Below are 18902 nucleotides of genomic sequence, written 5' to 3' on the forward strand. Positions count from 1 at the left end.
GAAGACTTCCATTTCTAACAGGATTTGACTCACTGGGACAAAGTGTAACAAATACTGTAAAAATATTTTGAAAAAATGCTCCACTACTAGCCATACTTCTAAATAATTAGGTAAATGAAATACAACAAGAATTATTTAAAATGCTAGTTTAACAAAGTATTTATCTTCAGCCTTTAAATAAACATTTATTGAGCCTTTCCTCTGTGTTGGATAATGGGAATATAAAGGGAGAGAAAAGAAAACACCATGATGGAAACCTAATTGTGATTTTTTTTTTCCTGTGTGGAATTAGTAGTTGATAGAGTGTGATCTGGAATGCAGTCAGCTCCATATGCATGGTATGCATGTAAAGACTTGGTATTCAGCACACAAACACATGCAGTAGTTCAAACTCTATTCACCAAATGCTTCTAGCAACATTTCCATAAGTCATAAACGATGCTTTCAGCTTAAGCATTTTTATTTGGTAAGTGAATATCATAGGCATTTAAAAATGTTGAGATTTCAATTTGGTTATTTTTGGTGCTCCTGTTCCTGTAAAATTTATAAAGAGCATTTGGCAAATGGATTTTGATGCTCAAATTCATTGTAGGTTTGCTGAATAAACAAATAAACAAAATAAATTAAATACATACGTGCATAATATATTCAAATGCTGACATATATTGAGGAAAATTGTTGTGGTTTTCTGTTTTTAAGAAAATTGTGCAATTTTAAAGGACTAAGATTTTGTTACTTTATTATAAATTGGACATTTTTCTTATTTTTAGATTAATTTATTTGATCACTTTACACCCTGATTGTAGCCTCCTTCCTCCTCTCCTTTTGGTCCCACCCTCTCTCCTTCTTCCCCCTCCTCCCTTCCCTGTTCCTTAGAAAAGAGCAGCCCCATTCACCCACCCACCGCAATTCATCAAGTCACATCAGGACTGAGCATGTCCTCTTCCCCAATGGCCTTGTGAGACACCTCTGCCAGCAGGAGGGAGTGATCAAAAAGCTAGCAACAGAGTCCATGTCAGAGACAGCTTCCCTCCGCCCCACATACACACCTTACTAGAGGACCCACAAGAAGCCTGAGTTACCTATCTGTTACATCTATGTAGGGGGCCTAGGTCCAGTCTATGCATGGTTCTTGGTTGGTGCTTCAGTCTCTGCAACCCTCTTTGGGCCCTGATTAGTTGTGTATTGTTCTGCATATTTCCATTATAAGAAACTCAGAATATTTCTTTTATATGAGATTTATTATATTGTGTTTCTCTTTGCAATAGTACCATTTTCTATGTTAAGTATAAATTTAAGAATTAAATCAGATGTGGCATGATAAAATATTATATTGCAGGTAGCTAGACTTTCTACACATTATAGTATAAGGTAAGAGAGACCAAAGACAATCCAACACATGCACTGAGTGAAACAGCAAGCACTCTGTGACAAATTAGCACTAAAGTGTTAAAGATTTTCAAATAATATTGGGTGTGGAGGGGTCTCCATGGAGTAATTTGTAGTAGAAATGGAATTAGTAGCTTGTGAAAATCTGACACAACTGACAACTTATTAACCTTTGCAATGTTTTTCTTCCATTCCATTTATTGTCTTTCATAATCTCAAATGATACCTGCTGTAAAATGTACTAAAGGATTTAATCGATATAGAATTCACAGTAGTAGAAAAACCTAGAAAACTGTATTTCAAATCCCTTAGATAACTAGTTGTCTTATGCTGATAATAACCATGTCACTTTGTAGTTCTCAACTTCTTCATCAGCATGACTAAATTATTTTTATGAACTGGCTATTTCCAAAACTCTGTTAGTTGAGATTCAAATTTACAAATTTACTGAGTCAGTTTATTAACAGCCTATTGATCTTATCAAATTAAACATTGAGATTACTATACTCAAAGATTCAAAAGAAATTTTAGACATTTTCTACAGGAATGCTCTGAAGAAAAAATGAACACAGCAAGAAGACCAAAGTGAATAAATTTCAATATCTTGATGAGGACAAATATGCATGAATAAATTTGTGTCAAATATGGAATTTTCATATTCAGGCAACAATTTATCTATCTATATGTGTATATGTGTGTGTGTTATACTCTTCCCTATGGGGCTCATATTTTTATTACAAATTTAATGTAATATTAAAGGTAACTAGAACATCTAGATAGTTTTCTTTACAAGCAAATTGCAACATGATTTCCACAATAAGATATACATTTTGAGGGGACAGGTGAGACAGCTCAGCAGAGGGAGTACAAGCCACCAAACTCAAAAAGTCAATCCTAGAAGTCCATAAGGTAGAAAGAGATTGTGTCATAAGGTGGACTGTGGCATAAGAGCTTATGTACAGACACATACAAATGCACACACACACACACACACACACACACACACACACACACACACACACGGGGGAGAGAGAGAGAGAGAGAAAGAGAGAGAGATTACAAGGATTAAATGAATTTATATATCCTTTTGTTTGCTCATTTGAATACGATGTTCTGGCAGATTTTTAGTGAAGTAGTAGGTGAAATATATTGATTTGTAGCTATGAAGAAAGACAAGACAGAAAAACAAGGAGCACTCATCACTAGTATTCTGCTAAATTAATGTCTTCAGATTAGCATAGTGAAATGCAAGAAATGCATCTCAACTTGAAACTAAAATATTTACCTTCTTAGAGCATTGTAAAAACCACACTTGCTCTGAAGACAGATGATAAGTAATATAATGTCTATGACATTATGTGGGGGTTGGGTTAAGTAATCTCATAATATAATACCATATTCAAAAATATAAATGAGTTGTTAATATGAAAAACATAAAACATTTCTAAAGGTTCTAAGAATCATAAAATCAATATGTTTCTTCTCCTGTCCTTTTTTTTAAATGTTTAAGAGCCACAACATTACATTCACACACACACACACACACACACAGACACACAGTTGGTTTGTTGACTCAAGGTCTTGCTCCACAGTTTAGGCTGGCCTTGAATTTAATAGTTCTTCTGCCTCAGTTCTAGATGGTGCAATTACTGAATATAAGTGTGTATCAGTGTGAATGGCTACAAAATAAAACTTTGTTTCAAATGTCAGATGTAAGTTCCATTCCTCTTAACATTCCTCTAAACAGTCATTTAGATTTAATGCCTTTGGATAACATTCTGCGGTCTCCAGGGAAAGAATGTGTACACTGTATGTGCCACAGTTGTTAAACTGTATTGGTAATGAACATATCTTGATGTTGGTGCCTTTTATGTGGCCTCAGGTCCTCTTAGCAGAATTTGTCAGCCTCTGTTATAAACACAGAGACATACAGAAATCATCCATCGTGTTGGAAAATGAGACACTGAGTAAAAACATGTCCTGGTTCACAGCATTTGGGACAGTTTGCATCCTGAAAAGAGAATGGAAATTTATGTCAGCACATATTCAATAAATTTTGCCTTTGACAGTGTTAATACTTATAACACTATAGATTCTTGAGGACACACATATTTTGATTTGTCTCTGTTGTCCAACACGTAACTATCTATATTTCTGTATGTTGTAGTACTGCTTTCTACAATGTTAATTATCATAAGAAAATTTTCTTTTTAATCAGTGGAATTCTAGTATAATATATTTCTTCTGGGGCTTATGTCCTCTTGTTTGCAATAGACATGTATATTTCTACCAATTAACTTATCTTTTACTAGTGAAGTTTGTTGATAAGGCAATATAGCAGAATTAAGAACAGAGGAACATTTTTAATATAACTGTTTTGCCAATTAAATATATTTCATAATTCAAAATTGCAATGCTTTCCTGTTTCATAGACTCGTGGGCCATTTTGGATCCACATAGTCAGCTTGTGCTTGCAATCGAAGTTGACACAATTTCCAAGACTTGTTATTCTCCACGTTTAGCAGAACAGAACAGCAGTTACTATCAAGAGCTATCCAGTTTCTTTACAAGCTTGTACATGTCATCTCTTCAAGATAAGCATGCACAGGTTGGGATTCTCTGAACTCTTGCCAAGCCACAAGCCCTTATTATGACCAGCCAATATTCACTTGGAACAATATTCATTTGTATCAGATACAGGAATGTAAAATAAGATACACACTTAAGAAAAGATTTCTAGTGCTATCTTTCTGTCAGAATGTGAGTAGGCATTCATTGTTATTACTGTGTCTGAGAAGAGTATGAATTTTAAACATAGCTAAAGTGTTCTCATAATACAAATAAGTGTGGATTGCTACTCCCAAATTCACCTCATTTTCAGAAAAGAAACAGTTAAAGGTGATGAGACCCTTAAATACACCCCTTGAAAGCAAAGATTACTTTACCTGTGAGTATTTTTATACAGGAACTTACAGTGTTGGTATTGTTTCCAAAGTCCCCTCACCAGCTCAAATTCACTTGCTGGGTTCTACTCTCCCAGGAAAGAGGAAAAGAAAATTTCCACTTACCCTGCTCCTCCGTGATTTACATACAGAGAGGAAATAAATGAATGGAGTGGGGGATGGGTCACCGAGAAGCAATGTGTTGCCTTTTCAACTGCAGAAAAAAAGATTACTTACCATGACCATTTTTATCCATTGCAAATGCTCAGCCCTTCTTTCATTCAAAAAAAAAAAAAAAAAAAAAAAATTAGTTTCTACAACAAATGAATCTATTTCCAGGTTACCATCTCTTCTTATTTCTAAAACAGGCAGATGCCTAAATTTTAAGCTTCAGCAAGACTGAGCTGGAGTCCAGGGCTCAAGTCTGTCTGTCCTACCTGACTTTCACTCTCCACACCTTCTGGGTTATTCAGGGATTCTCTAAAGATGGGAAGCCAGAATCTTCTCAGAGAAAACCTTTTGAAAACGGAGGTGGTAAAAATTTTACTCCATGGTAAAATAAATAAATAAACAAAACAGTCACAGTGTTACCAGCTTCTTGGCCAGACAATTTCCCAGTGGCAATAGATTTCGGAGAATAAAAGGGGGAAGGAGAAGATAGGGAAGAGTCAAGGAAGGAAGCAGGACAGGGTGGGGGTGGTAAAGGTGGTATAGGAGTAGGTTTACGGAGAGAGCTGAAGATAGGGTCACAGAAAGAAAAACCGAGAGAAGAGATTAAGCTAATCTTACCCAATCGATCCAGTGATCAGGTGATCATTTATGCGGTATCGGGGCAGGAAAATGGCACAACAATACAATCCATAGCAAAGCTATTTCTCTACTTGAGCTAGATAACTGCAGGTATCTAATGCAAGGCAAACAAAACCACAGGCGATCACTCGGGTACCCCTCCTACCTCACCCCCAAGGGACCAGGGACTGCCCTAAAATCCAGCTTCTTCGAGCATGCTTTTGGCGCTGAGGACTCAGGACTGAAAGCAATTGCCTTAAACACAGGCAGCACGATTTTACAAGGAAGTGGAACCTAGGAGGGCTGCTGCCCTTTAAGCGTCCCATCACCCACTTCTGCGTCCCTGCTAACCCTCCAAAGCACAGCACCCTGGAAAACTCCTAGTGACTAGCACCTTCAACCATTCATCTCCCAGCCCCTGTCAATGAAAAAAAAATCGCCGAGGATTTGATCCAAGCAATGAAACCCGTCCTGCTGGTTTATTTGGGGGTGGGTATTATGCCAGGCTTTCTTCTCTAAGCCTCGGTCAGTTTCTGCAAGGGAAAGGGTTTCAGGGAATCTGCTAGTGAAATGAACTCATGGAATACTATTAATCCTAATGATAATGTTCCCGGCACAGGTAAACTCTGAAAAGAAATGCAAGGGGGGAGATCCTGCAGGATTTCCGAGACGATGCTCTCCTGAATTCTCATTGGATCTTTCCCAGCAGCCTAAATCATTGCTGCTGCTCTCTGAAGATGATGACTACAGCCTAGCTCACTAGTTGTCTGCTCCCTGCCTTCAGCACATGCTTTTACTTTTTGCAGAACTGTCTGCGATATGCATCCTGTTCTCTTGCGTTACCCAGCTTCTCTCTCTACTGACAGTGTGGGGACTGGCAGTTTGCTAAATATGTTCACCAGAAGATCATCATAAAAAAAGGCCCCCACTGCTAACCATCCTCAGTAAAAAGCACTTCTTTCACGTTTTGCCTCCTTCACTTTTGAGTTCTTGGATACCCTGGAATAACTGTCTTTCATTTGGTTAGATGCCACCAGGAACTGCTGATTATTTTCCAGACCTACTGCCTCACAGCTCACAAATCTACACTGCTTTGGAAGACCATGGAATAACTATCTCCTTGAAACCTGGATGTACTCTCCCATAGTCATCTTCCTTCGTTAAATTTCCTTTGGTAAGTATTTCTTTACATATGATGAGTAACTTATTACTTGTGTGTGTTTTTTTTAATAGCACTACTTCCTCTCTCTCTCTCTCTCTCTCTCTCTCTCTGTCTCTCTCTCTCTGTGTGTGCGTGTGTGTGTGCCTGTGTGTGTGCGCCTGTGTGTGTGCGTGTGTCTCACTCTGTCTGTGTCTGTCTCTGTCTGTCTGTCTCCCTCTCTGTCTCTTTCTCTCCTCTCTCTGCATATTTACTTTCAGATTGCAATTAACTGTGTGACCATTAGTACATGATGAAATTAGTAAGATATAGCACATGCAAACAGGCAGCCTAATGCCTTTTTCTTTCTTTCTTTAAGAAAAAAATGCCCCCTCCCCACTTATATTACAAGTTTCTATCAGGTAACATGGACATCACTTCCCTACACTGTGCTCTTCTTTGAACACAGCATTGTGCCATTTGAAAGGGTAATCTTTCTCTTAGTCTATGAAAATGCCTGTAGGAGAGTGGCTATTTCTGGGTTCGAAAAAGTTCACTAGTCCCTCTGATGTTCAGAAGGGTGTACTGTTCAGTGTGTGCTCACCTTATCCTACTCAACTGAAGGGCTGAGGGGGGACTTTGGGAAAGTGTGTTTATTGATTTAGCAGGATCCTAAATACTAATGTGTCACTATATGGCAAGGAAAGGAGTCTGAGTTTTGAGGGCCTCATTCTTAATACAGTATCCTAAATGCACATGGGCACATTATGTTGGTCATCGTGGTTCCGGGTTAGGCAGCATTTTGCAGTGCCTTTAGCTTATGTGAATCATGCTGAGGACCAGTTAATTGGTCAGAGAGGTCTTCTTTCAGATGAAGAGATCTATCAGAAGCTGCTGATTATCTGGATTTTAATACACTGAAATTCAGGAAGGGACTTTACGAGAAAAATTTAATTGTCTCACTCTTCACCCTTGCCCACTCCTGCCCTCAGTTTTTAATAAGTATGTTAATACGGTCCCTGCATTGTGCTTTTATGACCATTTCTATGGGCTTTAACTGATGATCACCTCACATCCCACCTAGCTGCACTGAGGAACATCTAAATGTTGGTTTTTACTTCACATTGGGCTAAGAGTTTCTTATTTATCAAACACAAACCTACATGTGTCAGTAATCTATAAGCAGCTTGAGGATTTTCCTGTGTTACCCCCGTACCCTCAATAAGGATGAGTTTCTGCAATATCATCCCCCCCACACACACACACTTTTATTGGGCTGAATAGAGGTGATGATATATTTTTCAAGCCTCTGCTTTCTAAGTTATTTTCATGCTTTGTTGTTTTGTTTTGTTTTTTGAAGGGGGGGTGTTCTTTTTTTAATCTCTGGGAAAGAACTGTTCCAGTCATTGATGGCTGACGCGACACTCTAGGCAATGATTTCTTTCTCTTTAATTCAAAAGCTTTTAAAGCTTCTAGATATAAAAGTAACTACAGCTGCAGCATCGCCACATTCCCCTCTCCTCCCCCTCCTTCGCCCCCCCCCCTCCGCCAGATTACAGGGCTTTCCCCCTTGCTTCCCACCGAATGGGAGATGGTTTGGGGCTGAAACAGTGATCCGCACCTCTTGGCGTCCCTCACCCAGCGCTAGTTTTTACCTGCTGTCTTTGCCACTTCTGTCGGTTCTCCCCTACAAGCCAAGGCCATTAGCGTCTGTGACTTCATTTGAAAAAACGAGGCTTTGGTGTAATTCGCCAATTCAAATATCCTCTCTAGAGGACTACTGCTGTTGCGCAAGGGTGGAAGGAGAGAAAGAGAGAGAGAGAGAGAAAGAGAGAGAGAGAGAGAGAGAGAGAGAGAGAGAGAGAGAGAGAGAGAGAGAGAGAGAGAGAGGAGAAGAAAACTTTCAGTGCAGTCAGACCTTTTTCTGCTTAATCAGTGTGGCACAGTGAGGCGCAGACATTCGCAGTCTAGGTAAGTGCGTTTTGCTGTGTTAGAACCCTGGGCTCAGCCTTCTATGGGGGAAATTGACAGGATAGACAGGGCTCTTGCAGCCAAGAATGCTTTAACCAGAGGGCTAGCAACAGGCGACTGTATCTGGAGATTTCAAGGCGGCTTTTAGCTACATCTAAGCCTCCTGGGTTCTGGGAACGTGGAGGGCAAAACGCTGTCGCCTGCCTGGTCCAGGGCTCTGTGCTGGTGCGGGAGAGGGAGGGTGGGGAAGGAGTCCCCGACCTGCTAGCGCAGGCTACTCTCTCAGCCCTGCGGGGCTCTTGGTGGACATTTGCAGCCTAGGAGAGTGGGGCTCAAAGGGTTTTTCAACCTTCCACAACGCCGGGTATCCAGTTTTCCAGGGTTCCCAAACCTCTTCTCTGGGAATGAGAGACTGCTTTTTGGTTGCTGTTGTTTGTTTGTTTGTTTTGGTTTTTGTTTTTTCTGCAGCTCTTAACACCTCTCTGCCTTGCAATTTCTTTATTAAATTCATGAGCTGAATCTAAATCTAAGCATAGCGCGCGATGCTTCTCCGGGATGCCGGTTTTTAAAAGCCCTGATTGCCTGTCATTATCTGTCTGCTTAGTAGGGTTTAGGATAGCTGAAGGACTTTTTTAGATCAGTGTTTAAGTATTCCTAATGACCACCCCTTCCTTTTTTTCCTTCACTAACTCACAGAATCCTGAGGGCAGTAGGGTGAATTGAGTTGGGTTTCAACTTGGAGCTAGGGCTTGGAATGCAATGCTATGTGCAGTCAGGGTCTTAGGACCTACAGGATTATGTTAAATCCACTGTAAAGTTCTGGTTTTTATGTTGCTCATTGCCCTTCCTGGAGGTGGGGGTGAGAGGAAAGAAGACCCATTTCTTGGCTTTCTGCTCCGGAGGGGAGGTGACCACCAGGGAGGGGGTGGCACTTCTGGGCTGCAGGTTTCTGCAGAGTCTGTAGCCAAACAGTGGAAGAGAGTTGAAGTGTTTGATGGCTCTTCTCCTAGTCCCTAAGAGTTGAATCAGAAAGCTTTGTACTTTCGTTTAGGTCCAGAACGTGATCAGTCCTCTAGATGAGGGACCTCCTTGTAAGGGGAGCATGGTTTAGAGACTACATGAAAGGGTAAAATGTACTTTCCCTGCTGTGTGAGCTGCCAAACAGCTGTTTGCAGAGAGGAGGAGGTGACCAGGGTTACAAATTAACCCTAGCATCCCTTGCAAAGGATAGCCAGTCAAATGTATGTAAGCAAAGAAGAAAGCACCAAGCTGTAAAGCTATCACAGCAACCTGGCGACAGATGATTCAGAATTTGGGGACTTTCTTTTGATTTGTTTGTCATCATGCAGTTCACCAGGTAAGGACTGAATGTCTATATGATATCAGCAACCATATAGTCTAGTCTGTGTTTGACCTATCTTGTGATATTTCCATTTCAATCTACAGAATACATGCACTTTTCATATGGTCCAAAGATCCATAACTTCTTAATATTCATATTCATGAGTATTTATAATATCAATTAAAAAGTCAATGTGTATTCATTTAGATGTTTTGTGTGATTTTATTTAAATGTTGAATTGTGGTAGAAAAATGATAAAATGGACCTATGCAAAAGGGAGTGATTGGGAAGGTAGAAAGTTATAGGAAGGTGTGGGTAGCCCTAATGAAATGCGGAAATGGCAGTGGCAGAACTGCCTTATATGAGTCTTTTCTTGAGGTCACAAACCTTCCTCAGCAGAGGGCAACTGGAGAACTATTAAGGGCTTCTTGAACTAGAAAAGTAATTTTGATTCCTTGGGAGAATGTTTTTGTGGACATTTGTGTTCTATTTTCTCAATCTTGAAAACAAAAATGCGTGGGTTTGGCACTAAACTGGAGGAGGAAAAGGAGATTGTCCAATGGCAGGGTTTTACATGTATCCAGTACAGACATCTTTAAGTCTAAGAAAAACAGCTTTAATACTGGAGGAAAGAAAAAGAGAGAAGAGAGGGAGAGAGAGAGAGAGAGAGAGAGAGAGAGAGAGAGAGAGAGAGAGAGAGAGAGAGAGAGAGAGAGAGATTGACTAAGGGAACACACCAAAAATAAGCATCTTTTTGTTTTTAAATTCAAAGTTTGGTAGATACATAGATTGAGGAATTAGATTTCTTCCACTATCAGATTTATCTCAATTAGTGTAACAATATATCTGCATGGTCTAAAGTTGTGTTATTATCACTGTCATAATTTTGTTATATTCTACTTTTAGTTAAAGGAGCTGGTAGTGAAGCATATAACCCAGCAAATTAATAAGACACCATCATAAAAGTACGCTACTTGCTAATAGCATTTTGTCAAAGAAATTCTCTTAACAATATCTGTGGAAATAATTTTAGTGCCTACATTTATTGATGTGGACCTCTGGATCAATTGTTTTTTTCTGCTTGTAAGACTCATTGATAAAATATTGAATAAGTAATTACAACATTGGCTTGGAAAATTGCTAAGATATGGTACTTTTCTTAGTTTGAAACAAATGATAGTTTTATCCCATACTAAAAGTCATTAACACATTTCAAGTTGTCCATTCTTTTGCATTTTAGTCTGAGAAGTTTTACTGTAATAAATATGCTATGTGGATGTGTGTATCTGTATCAATTTTTGGATTGATGGAGAATATATTTATGTCAAATATAGTTGTTTAAATCAACCTTGAAGTGAAATATACAGAATATCATATAAGGCTCTATTTCATTTACTCTGAACCAATTAGTATATTATTCCATTCTCTCATGGTCTATTTTGTTTTAAGAAACCCAACATTATTGTACAAATGTATGCTTTATAGATTATAGTGCCTGTTGATTGTACTATAGTTAAGTAAATCAACTCTCAGTTGAAAGAAGCCTTTATATTAAAGTGTAGGTGTTCAGACAAATTATATAAATGTGTACATACCATCTCTACCATTAACTGTGCTACTAGACTAGTATTTTATTTAATGCAAAACAGTTGCCTTCCTGAATAGTTCTTCATAGGAGTCTCTTTGCAGGAGGGAACAGATACATAGTTGTGGACTTTGTAACTTTGCTGTTTCATTGTTGGTCCTTTATTTATTGCTATTATTTTTATTGTATTTCGATTATATTTCAAGTGACAAGATACTAGTTAGAACAAGATCCACAAATTTTATTGATATAGAAAATTGACATTAAGATATAAATATTTTCAGTATGAATTAAACTATGATAACAGTATGATGTGACAAGGTTTGCATAAATTGTTTTTTAAAAGAAAACCCCATATGTGTTTGCAATTATTTTCAGGATTTAGGATCAATGGTGAAGTCTTCTAACACACTTTCCACCTATGCAGCTTCCTTACTTCAGAGGAAGTTTACAGAAAAGGTTGATTTTTGATAGATCCAGCACTTTCTCCCACATCTCTGCATCTCTACCTCATTTCTGTTGTCCTACTGAGACTTTTCCCTACCAGTTTTAATTTATTTTTCTTGGTTCTCACATGAATAACAGAGAATTCAGAATGCTTTCTAAAGATATGCCAAGATAAAAATTAAATACATTTAAGATAAGCATGTTACAAAAACAATAATTCATCCACTCAAAAGATTCCAGTGTTTGAATTTCTTACACTCAAAGTAGTGTTTTAACCTCTCAAGAATAAGTGTTGGCCCAACTGTTTAATGGGAGTATGAAGTATTCCTAGTCTAAGGTGCAATGGTGCCACCTGAGTTTTACTATTATAAAATTTTTACAAAGTGAAAAAGCACACTTGTTGAAACACAGTCGCTGTTATTTTATTCACAAAATACTTACCTTGGAATTTGTGATTTTATGAAAAGATAGACACTTTTAGAAAATGAGACTTTTAATAACTGACTTCATATTGCCAATCAATGTCAGAAAGTGATGATTCTTAGAGAATTTGTATTTATGTGTTTGATAATATCCAGCTTCAAATGAAATAAATTTATTCTCATATAATACTAAAGTAGAGAAATCTAAAAAATTTATTTTATCCTATGTTTTACAAACTTTCATTCAATTTACTATAATGAAGGAAAGTGATTTCTGAATGTTTGTGTGTTTAATTTAGCAACTACTCGGAGAATTTCTTTTAGACATGTCATATAATTCTGAACAGTATTTCAAAGTACCATTGTGTATATTATATCACCTTATGACTTCAACATTTACAATTTATAAATTCCCATTGAGGGCAAAAGACAAAAAGTACTACTTTTTGTTTGCATATCATTGTTTTTCATGGACATTTTCAATTTTTAAATAATAGAAAAGTGTAATAATGTTTATTTCATTCTATAAAGATGAATTGAGTCTTCTAAGCTGAAATTTAATATGACTACTAATGGGCTTTCCAGTCAATCAATACCTGGTAGGTTAAGCTAGAAGTTTTAGCATCAGTTCCTTGCTTTCCTGCTGGTATCAAATAGCAAATACAACATTTCACAATTGTCTTAAAGTGTACTTGACAATAACATTTTAAGGCTCTCATGACTATCCTTTGCAAGAATATCTAATGAGCCATATAGAACACTTGTGTTCAATTTCTCCCAAATATTCATATCTAATTGCAGAAGTTTCATAAATAATTATTTTATAAGTTATAAATTACTCCTCTTTATAAAGTTTGAGATATATAATGCAAAGAGATTTGGGATGCTCCCTAATTAATATTCAAAGTAACAAATTTTTCATTTTTTTATCAAGTAATCACAATTTTGATCCAGTAATAAATTAATTTCCTCCAAAGATGAATTTACATGATTAATGCTTTGTGAAGGATGGGTTGCATATGTACAATTTATGGTTAAAATCACTGTATTATTTAGAGGTTTATTTTTAATTGAGAAAGTATGGCTGGTTGTGGTGATGCATGCCAGTTGGATTTGCTGAAGGAGGTGGAGGCAGAAGGATCACGAGATAGTATGAATTGAGATGTAGAAAATGACACATAATCTCAAGAAAAAACACTGATTCTCAATCTGTTATTTTCAATCTTTATTTATTATTTGTAAAAGTTTATTATGCTTTCAGTTTAAAATATGCTTATCCATAGTTTGACCTATCTTACGTATTGTTGTAAGTACTTATTTTAATGTATAAACCCTAATTTACTCAGATGCCTTTAAGAGCACCCAAAGAATTACAAATTCTCCTTAATAGCTAATAAAGGAACTATCATGTTATAGTTCCAGCAAATTAAATCTATAAAATACACGTTTATTGATTAAATTAATAAATATATGAACATTACGTTCAAATGCATTATACCACTGTACTATGTAAGAATTATTTTCTCATAATGGCGTGTTTCATTTAAATTCCATTATAGATTTATTGTGAAAGAATACTTACAGATAGACTTTTTCTTCCTGAATTCTGTATCAGCCAACCTCATCAGGATTGACCTAGTTTTTATTAACTTTTCTGGACTCTTGCATCTTGTTAATTTTTAAATCTATCTCTAGAATATTACACTATTAAAAAACAATCTAAGCTTGGAAAGAGCAGAACTGAGTAAGCATGCATTTTAAATTGCTGAGAATCCAATAGTGGCCAGTATATAACGTACAGTTTTGTATAGATTCACATTTACTTGCCTTTATATTCCAACAAACATTTAACTTAAAATATTTTAAATGAGAATCACAAAATTAATCAAGTTTTGGGAAATGTTATATTACGAAACATTGCATTCCCACTTGTGATATTTTTTGCTTCAAATCCCTAAGTTCAGGAAACTGAGGCTAGGGGATTGCTCTGACTTCAAGAATAGCTAGCCTAGGCTACATAAAATAGCTAGCCTAGGCTACAGATTTAGTCTATTCTCAGCTATGAAGTGAGACTCTGTTTGAAAAACAAACAAAATTAATCAAAGTAAATCAGGTTGATTCTAAGTATTTATTATCGTATAATATTTTATGTAGGCACACTTTGAAGGCAGGAGTCTTTATGGCTGCTATGCAATATGCTAATTAGCAGAAGCCTTCTATCGCCACTAATTTAAATACAGAGAAAACTAATGCAATTGGGAAGATTTGGGAATAGGTGATATACACAAGTGTCTGTCTATATTATCTTCATGGAGTACCAATCTTCATAGCTAAAAAATTGGTTCTGAAATTTAAACTGTAAATATATATGGAGAAAGGAAATTTTTTTAAAAAGAAAAGTTTTCTTGAACAGTTACAACAAGGAGTGGAATAGCTGGGTCTTGAGGAAGTCCTATTCCCATTTTTCTGAGAAAGCACCACAATCACTTCAATTTTATGAGAAAAGCCACGCAAAGTTGAGTAAGTATTACTAGAAAATGTGTGGTTAATGATACTTTAATGCCATTAATGCATGGTTTTCTCGACATTTTTATGAATACCAACAAAAATATTAATATGTAAACATTTGAGTTTATTCATTTCTTTCTTTCTTTATTTTTTTTTCGAGACAGGGTTTCTCTGTGTTAGTGTTGGCTGTCCTGGACTTGCTTTGTAGACCAGGCTAGCCTCGAACTCACAGCCATCCACCTGCCTCTGCTTCCCAAGTGCTTGGATTAAAGTTGTGCGCCACCACGCCCGGGCTATTTATTTCTTTAAAATTGACTGATTCTAACTTACCATGATAGGATTTCTTAATCTCTCTCTCATAAGTTACGTATGTAAGGGCATAATTACAGTGCATTTCATGAGTGTTAGAAGCAATGTTTACCATCATATTATAGAATAATATAGAAGGGTCAGTTTTCCAAAAATTATGTAACATTTCAAAAGATATGAAAATCAATTCACTGTGTCAGTTATATCAAAGAGCAGATTGGTGTTGGTTATTACAAATATTGCTCAAAATTAGGCTTTGAAACAATGTTAACTTTTCTTCTAAAATACAAATGCTAGGTCTGAAGATATCTCAATACTTAAGAGGATTTCTACTTTTACTTAGAAACTTGGTTTACAGCATCATACACAGTGGCTCACTAGTGTCTGTAACTACATTTTAAGTGGCTATGGTTTCTTCTGCAGGCCTCTGTTGCATATAAGAAAAGCAGTAATACAAATAGAAGAAAGACTAAATACTGATTAAACTAATCCTTAAATAAAATAATTGTAATAGAATCTGTTTTGTGGACCCAGAAAACACATTCATTTCAGTTTCATCCCACCATTCAAAGTCAGTTGAAGACTAAAATCATCTGACTTGTTTCAAAATGTGAACAAAGACAAGTGATTCCAATCATTCAGAATGGAGATTTAAAATTCATAGTGAAGAAAAAAAAGATCCCTCATGTGTTTTTTGAAGGATATTCAAGGTAAATTTGAGAATTAGTATTGACTTCCTATGTTTTTAAAGTAACTTCTATTCACATCTGTGAGTCGATACATCACTGGCCCTATATCTTTCAAGACCTTTCTCTTCCTCTTTCCATTATATCAATCCATTTCCTCAACTTTAATACAAAGAACAGATTCCCAATATTTTAAAAGAAAACAGTCCTTATTGGATGACATAGATACACTCCGTTGTATATCGATAAGTAAGTACATAGGGAAAAGAAATTTGATCATATTTTTTAGTGACAGCAAACTCTAGTATGGTTTTCTTTTGCATCTTTTTTATTCAGCTTCAAACTTTGTAATATTTCAAATGTCATGGTTCAGTCAGTTCGACAGACAAAAAATATTTCTATTCTGCCGAGCATAGGCTGGAGTGAGAGCAGAAGACTACTGCCTTTGTCACCTTTAAAAACCAATACAGACAACTGCTAATTGAGGAAACCAATTCTGATTTCAAGTTGTGAAAAAAAAAATTCCTGTCGTGTTCTATCAAGTTTATTTCCAGATCACCACTCACTGTGTGGTGAAGCTAATGACATATGTAATGGTTATACAATCAGACATAATTTTTCACAATTTACATTTTTGTTTTCTGATTTTCCTTCAAAAATCTGATGATTACTAAATTAAGAAAGCTCATTTTAAAATATGTGTTGGTGTCTTACGGATATTTACATTGATTTTCTATCCAAATTTAGAGCGCCATCACGTGACGGTAATAATGGTCAAGCTATGCTATACAATAAATTACTATTTTGCAGAGAGCTGATCTTAAATATATCAAATTTGCCTACATTTTTATTTTAAGGAATAGTGATGTAAGCAGATGCTTTCTGTTAGAAAAAAAAAAAAAAAACAACAACAAAGGACTAATTACAGCTGGATATAGTACTAATATCAGGTGTTATGAGATGACCTCATTAGCTCACATGTCTGTCAACCAGGTCAAATATGTGAAGGTTACTGCAGAAGACATTATTCAATTAGACATATGTGTGGGTATGGTATGGTTTGTTTGGTGTGTGTTCAGCAGGTATTTGAGAACACTAGATAAAGTCTTAAATATGTAATCCAGAATTAGTTTGCTTATTGCATATAACCTGTGGTTTGTTTTATTCTGATTCTTAACAACAACTATGTATAAACAATCTGATAACTGTGTACATAAAGACTTAGGAATACAACAGTGAAAACATAGGTCTTATAAGCAATGAAAAGGCAGAGAGTTACCTACAACTCTTTGTTAGTTGAAGTATTCTCGGCACTCTTTAATTTATTAAGAGAAAGGCGATTCTTGCCTACCATTTTATTGTTATCTATGTTAAAATTCGACATTGTAAATGTATCTACCTTTAAAGAGAGGCATATTTAACATTTTAAAATGCTGGATCTTTCTCGAAAGTTCAATATATTTAATAGTTCTTGTGTGAGTGATCAAGGAACACATTATTATTTAAGTTTCTAATAAAACATCTAATTACGCAGAGATCTTTCTTTACAGAGTTGATAAACTCTGAGATTTTCTTTGTCCATTCACTGCGCAAAAATACTGCCTATCTGGTGACCCAATTCTAAAGTTTTCTAGATATATTTAAGTATAGGTATTTGTTATCAGTCTAATAATAGTATGACATTAGTTAAAGGAAGTGCAATTTCTTTTGCTGAACAAATTGTAGTTATCATTTTGCAAATTGTTGTAGAGAACATTATTTTAAAAAGCATTTCAAAATATTTACTGTAAGAAAACTGAGGATATTATTCTTGAAAGCAAGGGGAAAATGATAATGATCTTTGAGTTTTACTGATATGCATACAACATATTACAGAGAAAAACATGTGAACTTAGCCACACTCCTTGCATTTCCTTAAAAGTGACATTTATCTGACACATTATTCTCTTGATAAGAAACACTTTATTTTGATAAGGGATTAAGTTATAAGACTCCACCAAAATGGATGAATAGTAAAGCCATCCGGAATCGTAACGTCTGCAGTTGCTACTTCCATTCTATTCCTACACCTGTATTCTTTTCACCTTTATCTTAAATTGTTCTGTTTCACTGTTCTGAGAGTAGAATATATTAATTGCAATGCATTACCACTTGGTTCTAAAGTTTCTCATGACACTTCTTAAAAATGGTTTTAATGGAATTTAATAGTATGAAAGTTATGTTTGACTAAGTTCTTAATCGGGCGAAAGCAAAATAAAACAAAACAGATTTGCAGTAGATGAGTCAGTAGATGGTAAATGAACAGAGGGAAGATCAGATGATGGAAGATGCTGGCTTAAATCATCCTTCAAAGTTCTTCCAAAATGATGACACATCATGGGAGAATTGAAGGTGAGGAACCCAGCCAAAAAATAAGGTGCTTCTCTTTGAAAGGTTTAGATTGGGCCAAAATGTACTGAGTACACAATACTTGCAAAGGTGAATTCATTAGATTCCAATTAAGGACCTATAAAAATTACAGTCTAGGTAAGCCAAAATTGGAGTCAGATCTAGAGGAATATTTTTGTCACAGTATTCTTCATATTTTCATTAAATAAGTATTTATCTTATGAGTATGATTGTTTTCCCTGCGTGTATATCTATGAGCACTGCATGCATTTCTGGAGGTCATGAAGGACAGAAGAGGGCTGCAGATATCCCTGAAACAGGATGTATGAATGGCTTAGAGTCACCATGGTGGTCCTGAAAGCAAATCACAGATTCTCTGCAAGAGTAATCAATACTCATAATGTCTAGACCTCTCATATATTCTTTTAAACTTGATTTTATTCCAATTAAATCAATTTCCAAACATCTATTTCTGAGCAGCCTTCATTTGATATTCGGTGTGTTGGTCCTCACAATTTGTCATATGAAGTTTAAAATATTGGTTATATTTCACCCATGCAGAAACATCCATCTTATATAGTTTCTGGTAATAAATGGTTCTCACACTTTATGCTGGTAAAAAATCATTTTCCGTGTGCTGAACACTGTTAAGGAATGAAACTCACATTCTCTTCATTTTTTCTAATCAGTCCTAGCATTAGGCAGCAGCATTTAATGTCCTCTTTATTGGTAGGACACGATTGTATTGACAGGATCAAGCAGGAGATTAGTTCCTCTGCAGTATGAACTTCCCAGAGGAATACTCACCCTCATTAAGATGGAAAACACTTAACGCTGTATTTCAGAGACACTGTGATGCCTACTGAGTTAAAATAAATAAGGAGAATGGGCCCCCTGGAATCGAGGATTAACACATGTAAATATATAAGATACCCTTATATGGACAGCTTTAACCTACACAATGTGAGTGATGCAAGGAAGTTCAG

General features: G+C 36.1%; 1 protein-coding gene across 2 annotated transcripts in view; it reads left to right on the forward strand.

Moving 5' to 3' along the window:
• The first annotated feature begins 6049 nt into the window (after positions 1-6049).
• Brinp3 (BMP/retinoic acid inducible neural specific 3) overlaps positions 6050-18902 on the forward strand; it is a 391753-nt gene continuing 378900 nt past the window's right edge. The window contains exon 1 of one of the 2 annotated variants that reach the window (XM_051147531.1): positions 6050-6294. The gene's annotated coding sequence lies outside the window, so the exon portion shown is untranslated. Of the gene's footprint in view, positions 6295-8148; positions 8230-18902 lie in introns of those variants that run through there. The other variant, XM_051147532.1, reaches the window with a different exon arrangement.

The sequence above is a fragment of the Acomys russatus genome, chromosome 6, assembly GCF_903995435.1.
Source record: "Acomys russatus chromosome 6, mAcoRus1.1, whole genome shotgun sequence".
NCBI lineage: Eukaryota > Metazoa > Chordata > Mammalia > Rodentia > Muridae > Acomys > Acomys russatus.